Source organism: Balaenoptera physalus, assembly GCF_965194825.1.
Source record: "Balaenoptera physalus genome assembly, chromosome: 17".
Classification (NCBI taxonomy): Eukaryota; Metazoa; Chordata; class Mammalia; order Artiodactyla; family Balaenopteridae; genus Balaenoptera; species Balaenoptera physalus.
The window spans coordinates 69,519,401-69,537,127 of NC_138895.1; the positions used below are offsets into that span (position 1 = coordinate 69,519,401).

The 17,727-nt window shown below is 49.7% G+C and overlaps 2 long non-coding RNA genes across 2 annotated transcripts; one reads left to right on the top strand and one right to left on the bottom strand.

The window, feature by feature from the left end:
- The first annotated feature begins 1,179 nt into the window (after positions 1 to 1,179).
- On the top strand, positions 1,180 to 17,095 carry LOC309646699. The gene is made up of 3 exons (XR_014255539.1): positions 1,180 to 2,520; positions 4,799 to 15,601; positions 15,632 to 17,095. It is a non-coding gene; the product is annotated as an uncharacterized lncRNA (long non-coding RNA).
- On the bottom strand, positions 6,317 to 9,595 carry LOC309646697. Its single transcript, XR_014255537.1, has 3 exons — positions 9,499 to 9,595; positions 6,719 to 8,794; positions 6,317 to 6,392 (listed from the first exon to the last, which is right to left on the bottom strand). It is a non-coding gene; the product is annotated as an uncharacterized lncRNA (long non-coding RNA).
- Positions 17,096 to 17,727: the final 632 nt, after the last annotated feature.

Sequence of the window (17,727 nt, forward strand, 5' to 3'; positions counted from 1 at the left end):
TTGAAGGGAAGATCCTCAGGACAAGCGGTTGCAGCAGCTGCTGAGCCTTACCCCCAAATTCCCCAACTGCCAGCTAGCCAGGAGTAGCAAGGCAGGACAGGCCAATAAATGGAGAGACGAGTTGCTGGGGCAAGGAATAGCGACTCTATTCAGAAAGCCAGCAGACCAAGAAGACGGTGGACCCGTATCCCAAAGAACCACCTTACCTGAGCTAGAATTCAGGCTTCTTTTATACTAAAAGTGTGTGTTTGGGGTGGGGAGTAAAGTCAAACACTTCCTGGTTCCCATCGGCCTCCTGAGGGGATGTGTTCATTTCTTCCTCTCTGCAGTCGTGCACAGGTGGACCTGGTCAGGATGTTTCCTGCGAGTTAAACAAAGGTGTTTCAGCTTAATGCTCATTACCTGGGAAGCAGGGTTCCCAGAGATGGGCCATTATGTATAATTTAAGCTTATAGGCAACATCCGTTTAGTGATTAACTTGTAACAGAATACGAAGGTTCTTCCCTTTTACATCACATCTCAATTTAATTTGCTATTTGGCCTGTTCAGAATGACTGAATTATCAGAAATTTCACGGGTGATCATTGCAATGCAGCAACTGTTTCAGATGCAGTCAGCACAGCCCCTGTCACGTTAGGCCGGGCTGCTGCCTGCATGACCTCCCTAACACCCCCATCCCCGAGACCGATCTTCTCCTGCCACTGCAAAGCTCTGCAGCCCAAACTCCTCACCAAGGTGTTCAGCGCGGTGCACTCTCTGGCCTCTCATCACGGTGCCGCCCACTTCCCCACAGTTGCCTAGACCCAACCTTCCCTGGGGCCCGGTGTTGATAATCAGGACCCTCCCCAGGAGACTTTGGGTTCCAGGCACTGCCCTGGGGCCTCCATTAGGCGGCTTTGCAGCCAGCGGCGCCCTCAGCGTCCTCCCGGACCTCGAGCACCCCGAGCTCCCCTCACCCAGGGCTGTGCACGTTCCCGCCACCAACAGGGCTCAAGGGCCAGGGCAGGACACCTGGCGGAGGGTGGGACGGCAGGGTGAGTGCACCTCCTGGGTACCCGGGCCGCAGCGCTGGTGGTGACAGTGGGGATCTTCCCGAGGGGCCCACCCGGGCCCCAGCCCGCCGCGCGCTAGTCTTCCTCACGTGCCCACACCCCATCCCCCACCCCCTGCCGCCCCATCTTCAGGCGCCAGCCTCCCTTGCAGTCCTCCCACCGGGGCCCAGAACGCCGGAGCCGGCAGGGCGGCGGAGCAGAAAAGTGGTATCTTCTATTAACGAAAGTGCCCCGCCTCGGTACTTCGGGTTGGCTATGCCAACACGCTGTTGACCCCAGGGCGGAAAAGCGCGGACGCCCAGGGTCTACAGGTCCCCTCACAAGCAGCTAAAACTTATCTTTCTAGGACTAGTGAAGGAGCTGGAGCGAACAAAAGTATCGTGCCCCGTGTGAGGATCGAACTCACGACCTTCAGATTATGAGACTGACGCGCTACCTACTGCGCTAACGAGGCACCTAGCAAGCGCTTCCCGGAGTAGAATAATGAGGCTGCTGCGGCGGCCCAGTGCGCATGCTCGGAAAACCACGTTTTCATTTTCTCCGCTGAGTCCCTGACCCCCGACACAGGAGTTGCCGGCCCCAGTGCGGGCCCTGGCTGAACCGGCCACGCCGCTCCGGTTTTCCTCCGCCTGCCGGTCTATTTATCAATCAACAAGCACTGTGACTTGTCAGACCCCATGTGCCCTGCTGTTGTAAACTCTTATTTTTGTAGACTGTTTACAAAGCGTTTGCACATTCGTGATCTCGTGAAACACTGCTTGGGCACCTACCGTGTCCCCAGCCTTGTGCTGGGTGCTGCGTTCACAGAGACACTCTCAGCCTCAAACAACTGGTGTCGGGCCGCACATGCATAATGATTTGAAAACACACACGCGCACACACAATGCACACTACTCCGGCCCCACCGCAGATCCCCAGATCCAGTCCGGTGCCCAGCCTCTTATGACGCCCCAAGTTTCCATCTCTGCCCGGAGCTCGGCGGCTGAGACCACTCTTAGAAGCGTCCGCAGCTCTGGAAACGACATCTCGGGTCGCAGCCTCAGCATCTTGAAAGCCCTCTCCCCTCCCTTACCCACAGCCCTTTATATCAGCTCATTTAAATACATTCATTGTTAAAGGAAACTTTGTCACTATTATAAGTGGAAAACAGGTGTTTATTTTTCTCCTAATACACGTTAAAATAAATATTAAAATAAAAAGCACTCTTCCACGTACCATCTAAAATCAACCAGAGGAAGGCACACTTAAAATCTGTATTTTTCGCTCTGTGTAAATTTTACCTTAAAAAATGTAAACTAAGACTGAACTCCAGCCAACGACAGGCTAACAGAAGGGCTTTGGACGATTGCAAGTTTGAAGTGTTTCAAAGGGTAAGATGGTTTGATAGACTGATGGACCTAAGGACAGAGAGGTGGAGAGAGATTCAGGAGACTGCGAGAGCAGTGAGACGTTAACGTAGGTCTAGGAGGTGGGTGTACGAATATTCACTGTACAATTGTTGCAACGTTTCTGTTTATCTGAAAATGTTTCATTATGAAGTGTTGGGGAGTGTTTTTTAAATCACCCAGAATTGGGGGATGTTAAGGGGGAAACTCGCAACATCAGCGTAAGAAGGTAAAAAATAATATTATCGTAAGAGCAGGCACCAGAATTCCTGGTTGTTGGTGTAGAGAACATTGGGCGGGGGAGCGCGGATCATTTGGAGAGAGACCCCTGGGAGTGAGGTCGGTGCAAACAAGGGGTGGGCGCCTTAGGGCGTCCTCCCGTCTCGTTAGGAGGAGTCGCGGACGGCGTAGGTTGCCTGGACCCCGGGCCTCGCAGATTGAATGGAACTTACCCAACCCTGGGGGAGCTCTCCCTCCCACGCTCCGCTGCGAGAACCCGGCCGAGGGAGTGTGCTCCGGGCTAAGGTCGCTGGGGCCCCAGGACCGCCCGGCAGGTGCGGGAGAACAGAGGCCCGGGCAGAGGGATCCCGCCCCCAGCGCACACATACGGAGGAATCCGGGGACGCCGAGAACGGCAAACCGGGAGCGTCGCGGCAGTTTCACCCAGGTCTCCAGGCCCGGGGAGCGTTGACTGACTTCCTTACTGCCTCAAGGAAGCCCAAGCTGCGGCAGAATCTGGGCAGATACAGAAGCCCCATTGAGCACCTCCTGGATGCGGTGGAGGGACCGACGGCTGGCTGCGCCCTGAGTCCGAAATAAAGGGCTCAGTGGTCGGTGTTACGTGCCCTTCAGGGTCGCAGGCGCAGAGGCTCCTGCAGGCGGCGACCCCCAGTCTCGTCTAGTGATGGGTGACCGTGGCGGGGTGAAGGCAGGTTGTCCCTTCCCTCCGGGGGCTGGGGGCAGGGGCTCCTGGAGCAAGCCGTTCCCACCTCCAGGCCTTCGCGAGGGCTGTTCCCTCCGCCTGACACGGTTTTTCCCGTATCAGGCCCCTTTTCTGTGCCGGCATCTCCTCCTTGCCCTTCTTCAGCCAGGTCAAAGGTCACCTGCTCTGAGCAATCGGATCCCCTTTTCCTTCCAGGATTGCTTCTCCCTTCCCCACCTCCCCCCTTCACTTGGCTGAATGGAGGCTAAACGCTTTCACGGCGGCGGCTCATCTACTCCCGGGGTAGACCAGCCGGAGGGGGTCGGTGTTACCGCTGCACTACACGTACGGAGGCGCAAACGCAAACTCACAGAGGCTGGGCGACCTGCCCAAGTTCGAGCGGCTCGTAGCTACGCCAGGCGGGGCTCCGTCCCGAGTCGGACCACGGCGCGGGGCTCTCAACAGCACATCCGTCACCCCCAGCAGCAGTTTCCTCAAGTGTTTCCTCACGTGCACCTCCTACAATAATCTTGAAAAGCGTCTACACACCTCCTCGATTAACGCTAAATTTGTATCTAAACGTTTTCGTTGTAAATTCAGTTACAAAGGATGTAATTTCCAGTAGACCGTATATGCTGATTTTCTAAAAATAAAACTGCATGTATGATTTTTTTTTAACCAGGCATCCAATGAAATCGAAATACCTTATGGATTCCATACAAACCATAACCTATTTTAAATACACATGAATAAGCTTCTCTAACATTTGTTAAGTTTCCATTTATTTTCACCCCAGAACTCATATTTCCATTATACTCCCACCCCCAGAATTTTATCTTCATATAATAGTTTGTTTGAATGTGTTATTGGGCACCCTAACTTGCCTCTCAGCAGCAAGAATATGTACATAAATTGAAAATTTTGTTTCCTGTGACCATAAGGTTTTGTGTCATATTTTTCTTCTAAATTGACATATCACTATTTTTGTTAGTACACAATCAAAAATCATAAATATATTTATGATTTTGAAGAATAATTATTAAATGGAAAATCTGAAACAAATATCCATGAGATGGATACAACTTTTTAATCCCACTTAATTCATGTCTGCATGGCTAGCTAGTCCCTTTTTCTAGAATGAGATGGGATTCAGCATTAATTCTGTTCCTATTTTCCATATTTATAGATGTAAGTGTTGAGACACTCTGTTCACATGAAGAAATAAAAAAGGATGGAAAGAGCTTTGTGTCGACACTAAAACTCAATTCCTTTAACAATTTTGAGCTATATTCTAAACAATCATCTCTTATCCATTGTCTTGGTTATGTTATGTCCTCTTTCAGTTTTGAATTAGAAGCCACAACAATTAGTCATTAGAGTCTTTCACGTTCTCAACTTCTAAACCAATGTTTTGAACTGAACATTCCCTTTGTTTGCAGCACTGGAGGTTTTCTCATCTTCCATAAAATCCTGAAGGTGGAGGAAGAACAGATGTGAAAGAGAGACAGGAAGGGAGCAGAGGCCTGACTGCCTACAGCAGCTTTTTCTCCAGCTGATCAATTTTGGGACATCATCACATCGTACCCCTGAGGTGCATATCCAGGTGACATTTGAGGGGCTTAGATTTGTTCTGATGCGCAGCAGAGACTTTCGTAAGCCTTCTTTACAGATGAAAAGCATGTGTGTGTGTGTGTGTGTGTGTGTGTGTGTGTGTGTGTATGTTGAGAGGCAGGCTCAGGGCTGGCTGAGCAGAGTAACGTACTGGAAACAGGTTGCAAATTATTCTTCCCCTATGGCCTGGATCGACCCTGGCAGGGAGACCACCTGGGAAGCCAGGAAACAATCCAGGCCTAGGGAGATGAAAACATGTTCTGGGAGATGCTGCAGAGCCGAGTGGAGACACAGTCTACAGGAACGGCCAGGACTTGGGTCTGAGTTACTGCCAAGAATAAAGAGAGAAGCAAAGTGTCACTCCAAATTTAGAGGAGCAATGTCCATAAATGACCTGGTGCCACCACTGGGCAGGAAAACAGAAAACAGGGGCCTGTTCGGAGGGAACCCGATAAATTCTGATTTTGCATATTTTTATTACACAGATAATATGTGCTCATTATAAAACACATGCATACGTACTGTATCAGTCAGCTAGTGCTGCACAAGTGCTGCTTAACAAATCACCCAAAACTTAATGGCTTAAACAATGTGGGTTTCTTTTTGAATAGCTTTATTGAAATATGATTCTCCTGCCATACAATTTACCTGTTTAAAGTGTATAATTCATGGACTTCCCTGGTGGTCCAGTGGTAAAGAATCTGCCTTCCAATTCAGGGGACATGGGTTCAATCCCTGGTTAGGGAACTAAGATCCCACATGCTGTGAGGCCACCACACCACAACTAGAGAGAATCCTGCATACCTCAGCAAAGACTCTGTGTGCCACAGCTAAGACCCGACCCAGCATAAGGAAAATAAGTAAATAAAATAAATATTTTAAAAAGTAAGGTGTACAATTCAATGTATTTTTGGTATATTACATTATTATTTTTTAAAATTGTGGTATGAGATATACATAACACGAAATTTACCACTTTAACCATTTTAAGTGTCCAATTCAGTGGCATTAAGTACATTTGTGATGTTGTGCAACTATCATAACTATCTGTTTTCAAAACCTTTTCATCCCAAGCAGAAACTCTGTGCCCATTAAGTAATAACCCTCCTTTCCCTTCTCTCCCCTCATTCTCCTCCCCAGTAGCTTCTAATCTACTTTCTGTCTGTGAATTTGCCTTTTCTAGATATTTCATGTACGTGGGATCATACGATATTCGTCCTTTTGTGTCTGGCTTACTTGACTCAGCATAATGTTTTCCAGGTAAGCATGTATTTTTCTTGCTCACAGATGTGTTGTCGGCTGGGCTAGCGCCAGGCTGTGGTTGGGTTCAGCGCTGCTTGTCATGTCTTCATGGTCTCCATTGGTCAGTCTTAAAGACCGTGGTCTTCATGGTCAGCCATTTCCTGGGGTGCCTTCTTCTCACTGAGGGTCACAGAAGCCTGAGAGACCAAACTATACCAAGCAAGCACACTTAAGTCCTCTGCTCTGGGCACCTCCATCCAAATTCTATTGGCCAAACCAAGTCACCTGGCCAAGTTCAACATCCATGGGCCAGGGAAGTATACCCAGCCCCCAGGGGAGAAGCTGCAAAGCCAGGGCAAGGAGGGGAATGAAGAATTGAGAACAATAATCCAATCTCTGCACAGACTTACGCACATAAATGTCTCCCTCACCCCACCCTTACCCCAGTCCTGTTACCTCTCCAGAGGGAACCACTGATATCAGTATCATATTGTCCAGTGACTGACTTTTTCCATGTAACAATAAGCTGGGAACTCTTTCCCTGTCAATACATATAGATCTTCCTCGTTCTTTGTAACCGCAGTGAAACTGTCTCTGAGAACAGGAGATTAGGATGCAGACCTGCTCGGGGGAAGATCAGATGAAGACTCAGAAGGAAGGTGGCCGTCTGCCAGCCAAGGAGGGAGGCCTTAGAAGAAACCAACCCTTCCAACACCTTGATCTCGGTCTTCCTGCCTTCAGAACTGCGAGAGAACAAATTACCACGGTTTAAGCCCCACCCCACCCCTGACCCCTCCACCCCCAGCCTGTGGTACTTTGTCCTCGCAGCCCAAGCCGCTCTAGGTCTTCTAATTCTAGAACATCGAATTCTTCCCAATCAGTAACAATTACTGTAGCGAACATTCTTGTACACCTTTAACAATGGACGTCTGAGGAGCTTGTGGGCAGCCGAAAAATATGTTCTGTCCTGGATTCAGGTGGGTTTGCTGTTTCACCCCACAGGGAGCACATGAGGAATTTTCCATTTACCCGAGGGTGAAGACCAGAGGTTCTGGGCGTTTGCCTGTGCTAGGGCAGTTGCAGCTGTTAAGAGCTTTTCTTTTCACCCCTGACCTCTCCCTGCACTTCCATCCTCCCCCACGGGTCATGGTCTCCATCTGCTTGGCAGGGGTCACAGCCAGATTGTGGGTGGCATCCGACCTGACCACAGCCCACGGTCTTTGCACAGTCCCCTGCAGTCACTGGTCCAGTGATAGGGAAGTCGGGGTGAGTGGGCTTCAGAATCATGCTCACTGTGACTCTCAGCTCCTTTCCAGTTCCCTCTGCTTACAAAAGTCAATAAATAAAAATTGAAAATATAGAGGGAGTCAAGAGGCTAAGTGAGGAGAAAGGTTACTGGGGAAGGAAGGAGGCTGGAGAGAAGGGACCGGTTTGGGGCGTGGATTCTCCCATGGTGCTTTGGGAGGAGGCAGAGGTTTCCCAGACCTGGCCCCTTCCCAGCCAGGACTCGGTAATGTGGCAGGGCTTGGCCGCGGGCCCACAGGTCTCATCTGGTTATTCTGGCTGTGACAAGCCAGAAGCCAGGGCGCAGCCAGCTGGGCAAGTCCAGGGAGGCTGAGGAGGCCTCGTATGGGGTGGGAGGAGGAGGTTTTCCTCAGACACGCCCTGCAGAGAGCAGCTGGCACGTCTCTGTCATCTGTCCCGGGCAGCGCAAGGGCATGGCCCTTCCAGCTCCATCTTTGACTGGGCGAGCGGCCGCCACCGCGTGAGTCAGCCTGTTGCTGGAAGCTTCTGGGAGTCACTGCTCTGAGCCGTGCTGACAGGGCACTCAGGAGGAAGAGGGCCTCGCCCCTGACTGCCAGGATGTTCCCTGAGGGGCTGTGTTCTTGCCACACTGAGGCCAGAGGCAGCCGTCACAGAAAACGCTTGTCTGGCCTTCTCTCCGTCCGCGTGACAGCTTCTGTAGCTCCCACATCCATGAGATAAAGACCGAGGTCCTCTTGCCGTCCCCCCTCCCACCAGGGTCTGACCTCTGGAGCTCACCTCTTCCCACTCCTCCCTGCCCCCCCAGCACACACCCAACCCCTGCACCCCTGGGGCACCCATTCCCTCCCACCTCCCCCAGCTAATGCCTCCAACCTGTCGTGACCTCAGAGAGGCCTCCTGACCCCAGGCTAGGTCAGCCTCCCGCTCTGTACGCTCCTGGCTCTTGCTCCTCTGACCTCAACACTCACCCCAGTTCAATGTCATGACGTTTCATTTGCCCTCTTTCCCACTGGACTGTAGGCACGACCACAGCGGGGGTCATGCTATAGGCTGTGCAGAGCCCATGGTGGGCCCTTGAGCATTTGATGATGACACAAAAGGCTTCTCGTATTCTACTGTATTTGCTTGGTTTTCCTTGAGGGCAGACGCTGCAGTGGGTTCATTTCTAGATCCCCAAACTTTAGCCTGATCAAAGATCTCGTTCCTAGTTCCAAAGATGGGCAGGCTCTGATTTCAATAACCAAGCAGGCCTTTCCATGAACTGGCCAGAAACACATTCAGGTCCATCTCCCATGCTCCACATACAGCAAGGTCCCCTAGCCAGAGGAGAGGAAAGGGTTACAGCACTCACCTCTCAGGGCCCTCCCACTCCACCCCCTCTGACAGGTGAGACAGGTGGTGGTAGGTGTGGTCCCAGCAGCCCTGGGGCCACAAGGAACTGGGCCTGCCCCTTCCAGGTTCAGACCTGGAACAGGGCAGTGGTTTTGCCCACAGTTCCAACAGGTGTAATGGCAATGGCAGAGGTCACGGTATATGTCCTGGCACCCCAAGCTGTGCTGGGATGCACAGCCATGAGGCCACCTTCATCACAGAGCTCATGGGTGTCATGGTTCTGGCCTGAAGTTGGCAGGCATCCAGGGGCTGGGCTGCTTGCACAGTAATCCTTTCAAATCATGTCACTAACATCTATTCCTGCACCTGTGTTTCAAACATAAGGTTTGTACCTGAAATTGCACAACCACATGGCAAAGTTGCATTATCAGGCTCATAATTTAACGCTTAGAGTCTTCAACTAATTTAGGTGACAGTCTGATGGCCAAAAGGAGAAAGTCTGATTACAAAGGGGCATTTACCGGGAGGTCTGGGTCCCTTCCAGCACCTTGCACATACATGCCTAGGAGGCACTTGGTACGTGTTTGTGGAATGAATGAATGATATAATGTTTGCCCTCCTGAGTCTGTGGGTCTTATTCTATTCAGAAATCTGTCCCCAGCTATCACACACAGACACATATACTCACCACAGAGCAGGGCTTTGCTCATTGAAGGGGAGCAGGGAGTTGGCCACAGTGAGCTGATTCATCCTTATAGTCTTTTTAAGTCACTAGCGACAAAGAGGGGTGCGAGCGGGAATCTTCTACAACATTGCTTTTCTCTGCAAAAAGAAGCAATCAGCAAGTGTTGGTGGTGGGGGGATCAGTTGTACACATAGAGGGAATACAGCCCACTTGGTCCACAGGAGTGGCTGAGGCTAGTGTTTCTGCTCTCTCTTGGGGTAGGGGGTGCTGGAAGGTGACCAATTATTTCACCCAACAGATATCTACCAAGTGCTGCTGTGGGATAGCCACTGGGATCAAAGTGGTGAACAAGACAGAACTGGTTCCTCCTCATTAAAAGACACTAAGTAGGTAAACAAATATATAACAAGGCAATTCCATATTTTGGTAAGTGCTATGAAGGAGACAATAAAAGTTAAGCTGAGACCCAAAGGCTGAGTTCTTCATTGCAGACAACAGAATCCACTCTAACTGGTTAAGTAGAAAGGGGTTTGTTGCCAGAGTCTTAGTTCACTACAAAATTCCCAGGAGGCCTAGGGAACCACACTTGGATGCAACAGAAAACAACCCAGCCAGGAAGATGCCCAGCCCCACCACGGACTGTTCCAGTGGAAGCCTTCCTGCTGCCACCGCTCTCCACCTCTGACGCCGTGGAGTAGCAGCAGCGTTCCTGTCTGCTTAAGCTGCTGCCACAGAAAAACCTTCCAAGTCATGTGAGGATGCTGCTGCCTGTCAGAGCGTGGGTTCCATGCAGAGCTCTGCTTTTGGGAGGCCTGGGGAAAAGAGTTTTGAGCTTCCCAGATGCCATGGGAAAGCACATGAGAGGGAGATTGCAGTGGGTTCTGCAGGATCTAATCTACACTGTTGCCACAACACACAAGAAAATGTTAAAACTTACTATGCAGTGGCTAAGAATCCGCCTGCCAATGCAGGGGTCACGGGTTCGAGCCCTGGTCCGGGAAGATCCCACATGCTGCGGAGCAACTAAGCCCGTGCGCCACAACTACTGAGCCTGCGCTCTAGAGCCCCTGAGCCACAACTACTGAGCCCACGTGCCACAACTACTGAAGCCCGTGCGCCTAGAGCCCGTGCTCCGCAACAAGAGAAGCCACCGCAATGAGAAGCCCACGCACCGCAACGAAGAGTAGTCCCCGCTCGCCGCAACTAGAGAAAGCCTGCATGCAGCAACGAAGACCCAACACAGCCATAAATAAATAATAAATAAATTTATATTAAAAAAATTACAATGTCTAATGGTGTGGCTATGGAAGATGTTTGATTTTTTTCTTTCATTTTAATTCATTTTATTTATTTTTGCTTGTTTTCCCCAAATTATTATAATGAACCCGTAATATTCACAAAACAAAAGCAAAAGCCAATAGAGTTATTTTCAGAAGAAAAAAACCAGAGGAAGAGTTTCCCAGCCCAGCTCGGAGGGAGAGCCCTGATTCACCTGGCAGCCCAATGGCCACCTTGGGCAGGTTCTGACCATTTGGCCACCTGCAGCATTTCCACTTTCCGATAAGAACAAAATATATACGCATGTATAAATGAAATACAGACCATGTAATTTCAGTGATTCTACATACAAGTTAAAAGCTCTCGTATTTGCATTTATAATGGCTTTGCACATGGGAATTCCCTGGTGGTCCAGTGGTTAGGAGTTGGCGCTTTCACTGCCATGGGCCTGGGTTTGATCCCTGGTCAGGGAACTAAGATCCTGCAAGCTGCGGCCAAAAAGAAAGAAAGAAAAAAAGTCTTTTAAAAAAATGGCATTGCACAATATAAAAATAAGTGGTAAATGGTAAAGTTCATGCTAATAATTTTTAATTTTAGTTTTTCTTCACTTAAAACATTAAATAGCAAATTTTAAAAAATACCATGAGAAGATGAGAGAAAGACTACAGAAGAAAGGAAAAACCTTTCTATTTTAATACCATTAATGGCACTTTTTCCTTTTGTTTGAAACAAGGGGCCTCACATTTTCATTTTGAATTGGGCCACGTAAATTATGTAGCTGGCCCTGCTGTCACCAGCAGTGGATGTCATCATTTTGTAAAGTCTGTGCAGTAACAAAGATATGGAGCTACCAGAAGTCTCCTACATGGATGGTGGGCATGTAAAATGGTACAGGATCTTAGAAAACAGTTTGGCAGTTTCTTATAAAGTTATCTATACACCTACCATAGACCCAGCAATCTTGCTCCTAGGTATTTATCTAAGTGAAATGAAGACTTATGTTCATACGAAAACCTCTATATGAGCATTTACAGTGGCTTTATTCATAAATGCCCCAAACTAGAAACAACCAAATGTCCTTCAACTGGGAAAGGGATAAACAAAACGTGGCACATGCATGCAATGAAACATGACTCAGCCATAAAAAGCAGCTAAGCAGGGACGCACACCACAATATGAATGTATCCCAAGTGCATTATGCTAAGACAAAGAAGCCAGATTCAAAAGGCTCACACTGTATGATTCCATTTATAGGACATTTTGGAATAGGCAAAACGTTTTTTTTTTTTAATATTGAGGTATTTGTTGTTCTTTGTTTTTTAAACTTCTCTATTTTATTATTATTATTTTTTTAATTTTTGGCCACACCACATGAGATCTTTAGTTCCCCAACCAGGGATTGAACCCATGCCCCCTGCAGTGGAAGGGCAGAGTCTTAACCACTGGACCACCAGGGAAGTCCCTAGGTAAAACTTTTGGGAGAGATAACTGATCAGTAGTTGCCAGGGGCTGGGGGTGGGGGAAGCAGTTGACTACAGAAGGGAATGGGGATTTTTTTGTGTGGTGATAGAAGTATTCTAGATCTTAATCATGCTGGTGGTTATGTTACTGAACCATACTTGGGTCCACTCACCTGCGCCCAGTAAACCAATCCAGTGACACCGGGTTGTGGTGAAGGAAAGGGCAGCGTTTATTGCAGGGTGGCAAGAAAGGAGTCCAGGCAGCTAGTGCTTGCTTATAAGACCTGATCTCCCCAATGGCTTTCAGGGAAAGGTTTTTAAAGATAGGATGAGGGAGAGGGGTTGCAGGGTGTGTGGTCAGCTCGTGGACATTTTTCTGATTGGTTGGTGGTGAGGTAATCAGGAGTCAACATCATCAACCTTCTGGTTCCAACTGGTCTGGGGTCTATGTGCTTGTGGGCAGCATACAGTTAACCCTTCCACCTGATGGGGGTTTCAATATCTGCAAAATGGCTCAAAGGACATGGCTCAGAATATTATCTATAGTCCTTGAGGAGGAGTTAGATGTCCTTGACTTTAGCCATTAAACAATGGCTAAACTATTATTTTGTCTTGCTTGACTGTTTTCCTTTGCTTTTGCCTTTTATCACTTCTCTGATTAAATTTATTCTTTGGAAGTCGGGGAAGGCCTAGGAAGCTAAAGTTTTTCTACACACAAGAGGCAGGTTGAGGACGTGGGGAGGTCTGTCCCAGGAAGACCCTGTAGTGTCCTGCTCGGTTACAGTTATACAACTGTACACATTCCTCAAAACTCATAAAGCTGTACAGTAACAAGGGTAAATTTTACTGCATCTAAGTTATACCTTAATTTTTAAAAAAGCATCTGCAAATTTATTAGCCAAAAAAAGGGGGAAAAAAAAAAGGGAGCTCTTGTGGTTTTTATGCATGTCAGAAACCTCGAGCAATGGACTGGGAACTCAAAAGTAGGAAACTTGAGGGAGCAAAGGGACTTTGCAGCTGTGGCTTCCTGGGAGTTAAGCTGTGGCTTTGCTGGGTGCCGAAGATGGACTTGCCAGGAGGCTGCTCCCATGAAAAGCAGTTGTAGGAGGACCTGGGGGTGGGTTGGGTTTAGGGTACCTGGCTGGACACCCTGTCCCATTTCTGCTCCCACCCTAGGCCCTGGCCTGCCGGCAGCAGCAGCAGCTGCTTGAGCTCCGGCCTGCCTGCACTGAGCTGATTATATGCAGAATGGATTGATTGGTGTTGACAGGGAGCTATTTACCCGTCTAATTAATTATGCCAACTAATTCTCAACTTAATTGCACTTCTTGGGTCGCTGGGTAATGAAAGTGTACAATTTTCCTGCTGCTGCAGGCCTTGATGGGGATGTGGCAGGGAGAGGCTGGCAGGTGCTCCTTGAGGTCAAACAGGCGCCCTGTTCCTCCAGGTTCCTGGGCCCACAGCCCAAGCTCTCAGCCCCCGGCTGCCCCACAGACAAGCTCTGGAATCCTATTTGAGTACCTTCTGCCTGTGTAAGCGGGCCTCTGCCCCAGGAGCTCTGAGCCGTTTATTCACCTAACAAACATTGATTGAATGCCTACCGCGTGCAGCCCCAAAGTGGGAGAGGCGCTGGGGAAGCTAAGTCGTGCCTAACCTGTCCCCTATCCCCCGTCTCAAACTGCTCACAGTCTAAAGGAGGAGATTTTCACTTACACCAGCAATTACAGAATTTGGGTGCAGACAGGAGCCAGGTCTTTGGAGACAAACCCAACCCAGGCTCTGCGGTTTGGGGCCCTTGAGGAATTTACTTAACCTCCCTGTGCCTCGGTTTTACAAAGACATTGCAGGGCTGTGACAGGACGCAGTGTATCATAGAACATCGACAATGTTCTGGAAGGTATACTGGTGCTGTATTAGGCTGAAGAGCAGAGCAGAAACTGGGCAAGTTTGGACCACTCATCACGCAGGCCTTCTCCCTTAGATCTCACACCCTTTGAGGCTCATCCCGTGAAGGAGGCAGAAGGCACCGTGGTTACCAGAGGGACCGGACCACCCGTCTGCGGCTCCTGGAGCAGCCACTTCCCGGCCAGTGAACTTGGTAGTCAGGTAACCTCTGTGTTTCATTTTCCTTCATCCATGAAACAGAAATGGTCATAATAGCACTTACTCACAGGGCTGCTGTGAGGATTGAATGAGTTTACACACGTAGAGCACGTAGAATAGCACCTGGTACTTAGGACGTGTTCCGAAAGTGTTCTGTGGTTATATGGACAGAAAAGTGAAGTTCAGGGAGGTCCTCTAAGTTACCTACCCAAGGTCACCTATGATCACAGGCACAACCTGAACACAGTTGTGCCTGATTCCAAAGGCATGGAAGCTTTTTGACTTTGCACCACTCAAGGAATTAAATGCAGCGGGAGATGGGGAAGTGCACCCATCACTAGTACGAGACTGACTGAGACAAGTTCTAGAAGCACCTTGTAGGCTCAGAGGAGAAGCAGTTAAGGCTGCTTAGGAATAGTCAGGAAAGGCTCCCTCCCATAGATGGGAATCAGGAGAGACCTTGAATGCAGAGAAGGATTTGAATAAATTGTGTTGGGGGAAGCAAGGACTTCCAGCTGAGGGGGGCAGGCTGAGCAAAGGCAGGGGACTGGACATCCTACATGGGCGAGGACCAGTCATTCCACTCGTCATTCCCCGGGCCCTAGGCCAGGGTTCCTCAGTCTTAGCACTATTGACATTTGGGGCCAGATAGTTCTTTATGGTGGGGGCTGTCCTGTGCATTGCAGGGTGTAGCAGCATCCCTGGCTTATACCCACTTGATGCCAGTGGCATCATCACCCCTCCAAGCTGTGACAACCAACAATGTCCCCAGACACTGCCACATCCCCCCCTAGATGGGCAAAATCGGCCCCTGTTGAGAACCATGGCCCTAGATAAATGGAATTCTCAGGAAGCCCCACACACCACTCATTTGCTAACAGGAGACTGGCTTCTCATCCTTTACCTCATCATCAGTGTCCCCAGGAGTCAGAGAGACGACACTTCAGGTCACAGGATGGAAGAAGGGAAGTAAGTGGTCCATAATTCACAGTGCCTGGGATCAAGGGCTCTTCGATAAGGATTTCTCAACGTATGACAATGTGGCTCAACAGCTGGCCAGACTTCCTGGTCCAGAAGTGCAATCCCAGGGGAGAAATTTGTTATTTCAGCCAGCAGAGCCAGCAGGAATGATGACATTTCACATGGCCGGGGCTGCAGAGGAGGGGAGGGCCAACGCTGATGACAATCACTGGCCAGCTGTGTGACTCTGAGAACAGTCACTTTCCCTTTCTGGGCTACAGTTTTCTCATCAGTACATCTTGGATGTACGGTTTTCTCATCAGTCCATCTTGGAGGTACTGCTGCAGTACATCCAAGATTCCTTCTAGGTGAGAACTTCTCTTTGAGCCCCATAAAGAGCAGTGAGGGCATGGTTCCCAGCTCATAGGGAGGAAGTTCTATGATCAACTAGTAACGTCTGCCAGGAGTGCAGGAACGGGGGCAAAGATGGGACAGCACACACAGACTGCATTTGCTGTCTATTCTAAAGGATTTCATAGAGTCCCTGGGGTCTGTGTAAGGGCAGGGAGCTGGGGACAGGAGAAGCAGGGCTCTTCTTCCTCCAGCAGCTTGAGGGGAAAGTTCCACTCAAAGAGTCTTTAAAAAAAAAAAAAAAGATAGCTACTGTGCAAGTAGACTAGTGAAAATGGTCCCCACAGGCCACGGAGCCCTGCCTCTGTCTCAGAGGGACCTCCCATCACTTATTCATCTAACAAAGAGAGTCAGGCCCAGGTGAAAGATGAACCCCAGAACATCTACCCACTTCTGTCCTTCTCCCATACACACTTTCTGGAACTGATAAGAGGATTTGGATTGTTCTGAGAGTGGAAAGGGACAGGGGAAAGGAAGGGAGAGTGAAGCTTGGCACAGTGGAAAGTGCATCAGCTTTGGAGGGACTGTGTCGGGCTCTGCCACTTACTAGCTGGGCAAGTTACTCACCTTCTCTGAAACTTGCTTACCTCATCTGTGAAGTGAAGCCTGGTCCTCCATGTGCCCCTTAGCTCAGAAAGCCAGCGTGCAGGGAGGACTTGATGACGGCCAAGTGAAGGAGCGGTCAGGCTGCAATGTTCAGACAGATCACAGACACGCAGGGCCTCAAAGGCTAGGCTCAAGACTTGGCACTCAACGTGCCAGGCAACTGAGAGCCATCGACAGCTTCTGCGCCTGGGACTGAGCCAGCGCAAATCCCATGGGTTATCATCCCCTCACCAGACTGGGGACTCGCTTTGATGACACAGATCGGAGAGTGGGCTGAGGACCCAGAGGAGATGGAGAGGAGGGAAGGTCCAAGGAGAATGTGGGCAAGAAGTGAAGTCAATCTGCACAAGCAGGAGCTGGCGGAAGGGAGAGGGCGTGGAGCCAGGGGCACCAAAGACAGAGAGGGTATTAGGTTTGTCCCCAATGAGGTTCCAGGCCCTGTGGAAGGAGATAAAGTGGAATAAGGGGAGGGGTGCCTGAGGTCTTGAATTAGATTCCTTCTATATCCTTCAAAAGAGAAGAAACCCCTTTTAAATCCCCTTTCTCTTTCTTGGACTGTGTGTTTAAAGACACTGCTCTACTTCCAGACAGCCTCACTCCACAGCTTTCGTGGGGTTACAGACGCTTATATATAGCACTTTCCTCCAAAGAGTAGATAGATATGCCGCAGAGAGGCATCTGGCTCTTACCACGTGCCAGCTGTTTGAAGACCACTCAATCCTAGTTTCCTGCCATAATTCTCATAGCGGATATTGTCAGGGCCCCGCTCTTACCTCGTTAGCTTGTCCTATGCGCCTGCGACCTCTGCCTGCAGGCTTTCTCGGGCTCCAGGGCTGTGCTTGGTGAGCCCACAGAACCGGCCAGTAGGGCTGGGGAACTAATGCAGCCCCAGAAGCAGCCCTCAACCAACGATCGGTGGGGGTTGGTAGATAGATTCTGCGGTTTTCTCATCCTCTGGGTAGGAAAAATCTGAGATGTATTCTATACCATCTCCTGGAGGTCCCCGGCAGGACCGGAGCCCAGACGTTCCCACAGATGTTCATAAATCCCAGGTGTCCACAATGGTGACCTGCTCCTTAACATACCCACATACCCTGCCCCGAGCAGCTTCTAACCCTTCCTGTCTCACTCCTCTGCTCCCCTATCAGAGCATCTGGGGATCACCTCCCAGTTAGCTACTTGTACTCGAATCCCAGTCTCAGAGCCTGTTTCTGGAAGAACCCAATCAAAGGCAGTCAGTGTAAGCAGCTTTTGGCAGGAAAGAGCTCTCTGCAGGAGGCTCCTTTGTCTTGTCACTAACCTCAAACCAGGCGCCCCATGCTCTACTCACCTCCGGCCCTAGCACACCTTTCAAATCTTTTGATCACACAACACCTCGTCTAATCTGTTGGTTCTTTCCATAGATCAAATTAGA